At 37.5% G+C, this 8,363-nt stretch overlaps 1 pseudogene; it reads left to right on the top strand.

Annotated features, from left to right (window-relative positions):
* The first annotated feature begins 6,234 nt into the window (after positions 1-6,234).
* On the top strand, positions 6,235-6,881 carry LOC118982387 (60S ribosomal protein L7-like; annotated as a pseudogene).
* Positions 6,882-8,363: the final 1,482 nt, after the last annotated feature.

Below are 8,363 nucleotides of genomic sequence, written 5' to 3'. Positions count from 1 at the left end.
CCAACTACCATCTTGTCAAAAAGGAATAAATCTCTGGACCCATTGCAGAAAATAGAGAGGACAGAGGAATAGATTAAACTGCACCATAAATATGTAACCAGGGGTAAACATCCTTACTTCTCCCAAGCACTCTTCTTTAACCTCCAGGATTGCTATCAAAAAGTTGTTGGTGATTGAGCAAAACAGAGACAACCAAAAGAAAATTACTGGTGCTTCATTAGGATATCAGGAGTATCATGTGAATTTGATAGAGTGCTGAGCCAGCATCTAAAGACCTGAACCACTGAATGTACTTTTTCCATTAACTAGCTATGTGATCTAGGTTAAGCAACTTCACTTTTCTAGGCCTTGTTTTTTCACTAGAAGTTCTGATTTTGTATCTTTCTCCCAAAGTTAATAAAAACTTCTGGCCCTGACCAATGTGGCTCAGTTAGTTGGGCGTTGTCCTGCAAAGCAAAAAGTCACTGGTTCAATTCCCTATCAGGTCACATGCCTGGGTTGCAGGTTGGGTCCGTGGTCAGGGTGCATATAATAGGCAATGGTTGACATTTTTCTCTCTCGCATCGATGTTTCTTTCCCTCTCTTTCTCCCTCCCTTCCTGTCTCTAAAATTACATAAATAAGATATTTTAAAAAACTTCTCAACACAGGAAGTGCCTTATTTTTCCTTGTATCTCACAGAGCACTAACATACTGTGTTCATACACAATAGGCATTTAATAATGCTCAAGCCTTCCAAGTAACTAGATGACTGAGAAAACCAGTAATAATTTACTTAATTAAATCTCTTGTGCAAATTACAAAAGAAATATATTTGTTGAGAAACTAGTGCACTACCTGATTTCTCTATCTACTTATAAACTGTAAGGGAAAATGCAAATTAAGAAGCTATTCTTTCTGTGGAAAATAAGGAAAGAAACTCCTTTCCCGCTTTCACTGCTCCCTTTTCTTTCAGAATTCCTTTTGTTCTCCTTCTGAAATGTATGCAAATCTTTTTACAATAGCTTTTCCCCAGTTTCACAACTCTAGGTTTCCTCAAGGACCTGGGAGCCATCTCTTTGGGATGAAATCATCATCAAGGAAGATAATTCCCAGTTGTGCAATTTCTGTGGAGAGAGTCCTAACTTGTCACCTGACTCTAAATTAGAAAACCTATGTAATGTAATATAATGGTTATATCCACTTGGCTATTGTTAAATTAATTAAACAAAGAGGCCATCAGACTGAGGTAGCTAGCTAAGCAAACCAAAATCTAAGCCTGTAAATGCCTGAAGGTTAGAAGATCAAAAACACTAACTACAATGAATCATTGTCCTCACTGGTGTGGCTCAGTTCAGTTGGCTGGATGTGGCCCCACAGAGCAAAAGGTCACATGTTCATCCCTGTTAAGGGCACATGTCTGAATTAGGGGTTCAGATCCCGGTACATGACGCAAACTTTCACATCAATGTTTCTCTCCCTCTCTCTAAAAATAAATAAAATATTTTTAAAAGAGACATTCACTAAGAGCCAGCTAGCCTTTAATTTATAGCCAATCACTGGAAAGAATTTAGAATGGAAGGACAGATAAAGTGCTTCTCAGATAAGATCAAATTCAAGGAGTTCATCATCACCAAGCCCTTATTATATGAAATGTTAAAGGGACTTAGGTAAGAAAAAGAAGATAAAAACTATGAACAGTGAAAGGACAGCAAACTCACAGTTATTAACAACCACACCTAAAATAAAAGCAAACTAAGAGGACAGCTAGATCTGGAATGGAACCATAGAAATGGAGATCACATGGAGGGTTAGCAACGGGATTAGGAGGAGGAGAAGGGGGGAGAAGGCACAGAGAATAAGTAGCATAGACAGTAGGTAGAAAATAGGGGGGAGGGCAAGAGTAGTATGGGAAATATAGAATCTAAAGAACTTGAGACACGTGGACATAAACTAAAGGGGGGAAATGGTGGGGGAGGGGGTGTGCAGGGGGGAGGGGCATGAAGGGGGGAATTAGAACAACTGTAATGGCATAATCAATAAAGTATATTTAAAAAAATTTATAGCCAATCAGTCCTAGCTGGGTAGCTCAGTTGGTTGGAGCATTGTCCTGATGCACAGGGGTTGTGGTACAATCCCCAGTGGGGGCATGTGCAAGGGTCATTCAATGGGTGAAAGAACAAATTGCTGTTTCTCTCTCTCCCCTTTCTTCTTTCTGTAAAATCAATAAGCAAAAATTTAAAAATAATTTATAGTAAATCAAACACTTTCCTTTCTTTCTCTATATAAGTCTTACACCTGGCTCCTGTCTGGGGAACACTCTGAACCATTACCGGTTTGATGCTGCCCAGTGGGAATTGATTTTTGCTTAAACAAACTTAAAATTTTAATATGCCTCAGTTTATTTTTTAACACTACATAAAAGGGTGAGCTTTCTTCCTGCCTCTGCAGTCTCCTAGGGGAATTGTCTGTGATGTGCTTCACATTCTGGTTTAATGCTTATTGAATAATGGTTTTCTTTCCCTTCTACCTTATATAGAGATTTTCAGCATTGGGAGGAAGTGAGGAGGTATTGTTTTAAATTATATTTTCCCTAACAACCATGATTTTATACATAAAACAAGCAAAGCACATTGAAAATTAGAAGAAACTAAGCCTTTCATATTATTATTTAGAATAACAAATTTCTTACTAAATTATAAGTTCCTTCCATAAATATTGATTGCCTCTTTTTTACAGTTAGTTTATTCAGCACATACTATGACCTTTCATATCGAATAGTAAATACCCATGAGGGGCCCCCCAAAATTCTCCTCCTCCCTCAAGACTTCCTGTTTGCACAACTGTTACTAATTCTAAGAGTCAATGTACATTTAATACTATGCCAGACACACTGTTCCTAGCAGGTTCTGGGAGTATAGAGGTGATAGACCTCTGTCATTAGAGGATTAGCAGTTTCATGTTGAAGATGGATTATTGTCACACAGGGCTGTAGTAGGGAGACAGAGACAGGTTACTATGAGAGTACAAGTGGGGAAAGCTGCCAGCTCAACCTAAGAAATAGGAAAAACTTCTGGAGAAGGTGAGATGGGAGGTCAGGCTTGAAAGTGACATAATAAATTTTACTGAAGGTTTAGAGAAAGTTCAAAGCGATTACACACTCCAGTCTCCAGAGGAAGAAGAAAGTAACTAAACCCTTCATGGAGATCCTTGCTGCTATCCTTGCTCCTCTATCTCACAATCACCCCCTTCTCTGCTGTGCTCTGAGAAGGCCCCTCTGTCAGGTAAATCTGCCTCTTTCAAGAAAACTCCATCCCCTGGCCCTGGCTGGTGTAGCTCAGTGGATTGAGCGCGGGCCTGCGAACCACACGATCACAGTTTGATTCCCAGTCAGGGCACATGCCTGGGTTGCAGGCCAGTTCCCGGCAGGGGACACACCAGAGGCAACCATACATTGATATTTCTCTCCTTCTCTCCTTCCTTTCCCCTCTAAAGATAAATAAATAAATCTACAAAAAATAAAAAATTAAAAAAATAAAACTGAAAAATTAAAAAAAAAAAGAAAACTCCATCCCCTTCCCACAGAAATGGGCCTCACCTATCATCTGGTCTCTTTCCAAAATATCCAGAAGTTCCAACACACATGAACACCCAGGCATTCCTCAAATTTCAACTTCTTTAACCAATACCCACATTTATTATTGTTGAAAACAAGAGTACAAGCCCAAAATTGATCAGCTATAGTAATCCCCAAGTCACCAAACTAAGACTTAATTACAGCTTCTGCTCCCTCAGAAACAGAACCTTAGACCAGTCAATCATGAATTCTCTGATCAGCATTAGTTAGGTAATCTGCCTGATAAACTTTTGCCATCCCCTAAAGGAAAGTAACCTTGCAATAACCAATTGATTTGTTGCTGAGTATAACGTCCTTGTTTCTGCTCCTTCCTGTATATAAAAGCCTTTATTTTGTATACCTCCTCAAAGCTGCATTCATTGATGTATCTCTCACACATTGATGTTTCCCTCTCTTTCTTCCCGCCTACCCCTTTCTCTAAAAATAAATAAAATCTTTATAAAAAAAGAAAAACATGGAAGTGTCAGTTCCTCCATATTTTTTGTAACACTTGTTATTTTCAGACTTTTAATTTTAGTCAGTCTGGTGGGTTTTTGGAGGTATCTCATGGTTTTAATTTGCATTTCCCTGATGAGCAGAGATGTTAGTAGGTTTTCAAATGTTTAATACTCCCGTGGATATTTTTAAATATATTTTTTGAAAAAAATTTTTGCTCATTTAAAGAAAAAGTGGGCTCTCTGTTTATTTGTGTGTGACTTTTTTTCTTTTGGGGGTGGTAGAATATCCTGGATATAACTTTTTGTCAGATGTATGAATTGCAAATATTTTCCCCTGGTTGAAAGCTAGGACTTTTTCCACAGAAAAATGTACCAATTCATAATTTTTGCAAACAATTTCACAGGGTTCCAGTTACTAGACTCAGTTATAAGCACTTGTTCTTGGGCATGTCCTAGTTATATTTTGAAGACTTCCTTACTTTCTAGTACAAGAGGTATTCCAAGATCATCTTTTTTACCCTCCTGCCCCACTCCTGGATCATCCATATCTCTAAGGAGTTCCATTAAATAATCAACAGTATCTAGGGACTAAGATCTGGACACTATGATCACTCATTGTTATTGGGCTATCACTGCTTCTAGGCCCTTTCAGGGAACAGAAGTAGAAAATATGAATATATACACATACAACATACATGTATATATAGATAGATAGCTATAGATATAGATATAGATATATGTATTCAAATCATTAAGTTCATACTGATAACCTTTAGTGTAATCCGAAAATTACAGGATTTTATCTTGTCTTCCTCCACTCTGTATTTGTATCATCCTTTTCCATAGTGAGAACTCTGGCTCCCACAATACTCAATACATTTCTTTACTTCTCAATTTTACAATACATGCAATATGATTTCAGAGTTCCTATATTCATACTACTATAAATAACCAACTGGATAAATGGAAATTAATATTTGTTTGCAAGTTTTTAAAATTTATTTGTTTTTGTTTTATACTGAGAATATATAAACTATTTTTCAAAGTTCCTTGTATTAGTGCCTTTTTTCCTTTATAGGTGTATATATTATTTTGAAATGCAGATAAGTTCATTGGTTTGTTGTAGACTTTTCATTTTAAGTTTAAAAGTAAGTGAAATTGACTAATGTTATTAAAAATACTAGACTGTTGGAGAGAACTTGAGGTTCACTACACGTTTAAGTACTTAGGAATGCTTTACTTGTCAGGGTTTTTATGTTTGTCCTATCAGTATTTAAAGCATTTTTTAAAAAAGATCAAATGTGTTACATTTATAAATGGAGTTTAAAAATTGAAGGGAATTTAACTATACTGTGTAAATGGTAGTGGTTATTAATTTAAGTTTATCAAACATGGTTTTCCTTCTCTGGCTTTCCATTCTCCCATTTTATGTAACAATTTTAATAAAACTCAACATTATTTTGTTTTGATAATATCACTACTATTCCAGTTATCTAATGCTGTGGGAAAAAATTACTTCATTTTGTAATTATATTTTATTGGTTATGCTACTACACTTGTCCCAATTTTCCCCTCTTTACCCCACTCCATCCAGCTGCCACTACCCACTCCCTGAGACAATCCCCATACCATTGTTCCTGTCCATGGGTCATGTATATATGTTCTTTGGCCATTCCATTTCTTACACTGTACTTCACATTCCTATGGCTATTGTGTATCTACCTATTTGTATGTCTTAATCACCTCTTCACCTATTCCCTCACATCCCCCTCCCATCTGGCATGCATCAAAATGCTCTCTGTATCCATGATTCTGTCTTTCTTCTTGTTTGCTTAGTTTGATTTTTAGATTCAATCATTGATAGATATGTATTTATTGCCATTTATTGCTCATAGTTTTGATTTTCTTCTTTTTTGTAAATAAGTCCCTTTATTATTTCATATAATAATGGTTTGATGATGATAAACTCTGTTAGTTTTTTCTTGTCTGGGAAGTTCTTTATCTGCTTCCTGATTCTAAATGACATCTTTGCTGTGTAGAGCAATCTTGACTGTAGGTCCCTGCTTTTCATGATTTTGAATATTTCTTGCCAATTCCATCTTGCCTGGAAAATTTCTTTTGAGGAATCAGCTGTCAGTCTTATGGGAACTACCCTGTAGGTAACTAACTGCTTTTCAAGTGCATGAAAAGGACATTTGTCCAAAGGATGCTTCGAAAGGCAAGAAGGTGACTTAACCATAAAAAAAAAGCTAAGCACTATCACAAAGAATATAGGCAGATGTATAGAACTGAGATTGAAATGGCTAGGGTGCTAAGAGAAGCTGACAACTTCTTTGTACCCACAAAACCAAAACCATCATTTGTCATCAGGATCAGAAGTATTAATAGTATGAACCCAAAGTTCCAAAAGGTGCTGCAGCTTCTTCACCTTTGCCATATCTTCAATGGCACCTTTGTTAAGCTCAAAAAGACTGAGGACTGTGGAACCATATATGGCATGGGGGGTACCCAATCCTGAAATCAGTGAATGAATTGATCCACAAGTGTGGTTGTGGCAAAATCAACAAAAAACAAATTGCCCTGATGGGCAAATACATTGTTGCTTGATGGTTTCATTAAAATGGCATGATCTGTATGGAGGATCTGATTCATGAGATCTCCACAGTTGGAAAACACTTCAAAAAGCAAAAACTACCCATGGTCCTTCAAATTACCTTCTTCACGAGGTGAAATGAAAAAAAAAAAAAAAAGACCAACCATTTTGTAGAAGGTGGAGATGCTGGCCACAGGCAAGACCAGATCAACAGGCTCATTAGAAGAATGAACTAAGGTATCCACCATGGTTATTTTAATAATCTGATAAATTAATAAACAGTGGCTGTTTCAAATTGAAAAAAATCATGGCTTCATGTTGACATTTCCAATTCACAGAATAGTACAGGAATTATGTATCTATTTTTCTCTTTTTATCCAATCCTAGAGATTTCCCCCCAGTTTCCTTTCCCCCACCCCCCACCTCCCTAATCTATCACTTTTGTGGGCATAAAGTAGTTAACAATTAACAATTAACATGATGATTTTAAGAATGAGGGGATTTGTGGTCTCTGCTCTGGTGCAGTGGTTGTGTTTTGAGGGGTGGAGGGGTAGAAAAAAAAGAAAAGTACTTTGATATTCCAAAGGTATATTATCAAGTATGCCATCTTTGATGCAAAAAGACAACAGACAGGCTTGATTAAGGAGATTGACCTTTGGTAGGGAAAAATACTGGCTCAGGATATGACTACCTGCTATGAACTGCTTTTAGTTAGAAAAATTTAATTTCAGACCATCCTATGTAGTTACTTCAGGTCTCTGAGTTCATAAGGCAGCCATGTAGGCCTCCCATGAGCTTGTCAGATTTAGTATGTGGCCCCTTTTTCATCCACAATGTGAAGTATTTAAGAGTATACCAGTAAAATGAGAGACTTTGTTAATGACTTCAATAATAAGGTCACTCTTTTCCAGAGGATAATGTTTTGAGAAACCTTTACTTATTTTTATAGTATATATGCTATGCTCTCAATAAACATTTTTTGATGAGTGCTATGCTGAAAGCCAACATTCGACCAATTGCTAAGTTTTGCCAATTTTATCCTCTATTCTAAATCTATCCCCTTTCTTACCTACCATCTTTTTGAGATCCTCATTTTCTGTAGCCTGGATCAATATGAGAGCATTTCAGAATCCTCCTTCTCAAGGCCAAAGGATCTTAATTATGCAAATCAGATCATGACAACCCGAAGCTTAAAATCCTTCAGTGGTCCCTATGCCTCAACACTTGGAGGTAAATTCTAAGCTCGGTGACATATACATGGCCTTTCAAGATCTGATTCCTGCATTGCTTTCCAGCTTTTCTGCTCCAGCAACAATGAATGCCTTGTGATTTCTACCTTTTACTCTTTCCTAGTCTCCATTTCCTGGAACTCCTAAGTGTCTAACTTTTTAGTAGCTAGGCTGATTGGGGGACAATTTAGCAAACCAGTGTTCTCCCAAAACATATTCTTCCTAATGGGGGACTTAAAAAATTTTTTTTCATGGACAAACCCTGCCTCAGGTCTATTTGCACAAACACCACAGGAGGACCCCAGCACCGGGGGCACATCAGTCCTTCTGTCCTCACATTGGCAGACAAAAGCCTCTACTATGGAGCCTTTGCAGGGGCCTAGGCACATTTGGGAGCTTGAGACTGAGCCTGAGCTAGAGCCTGAGTGCTGGCTGCATCTGTAGCCTGGGGCTTGGGCCTTGGTCTTTGGCTGGCAGAGCAGGAGACCC

This window comes from Sturnira hondurensis, unplaced genomic scaffold (genome assembly GCF_014824575.4).
Source record: "Sturnira hondurensis isolate 20B ecotype Veracruz unplaced genomic scaffold, ASM1482457v3 Scaffold0025370, whole genome shotgun sequence".
In the NCBI taxonomy this organism is placed as follows: Eukaryota; Metazoa; Chordata; class Mammalia; order Chiroptera; family Phyllostomidae; genus Sturnira; species Sturnira hondurensis.
This window is presented reverse-complemented; position numbering and strand designations above follow the sequence as displayed.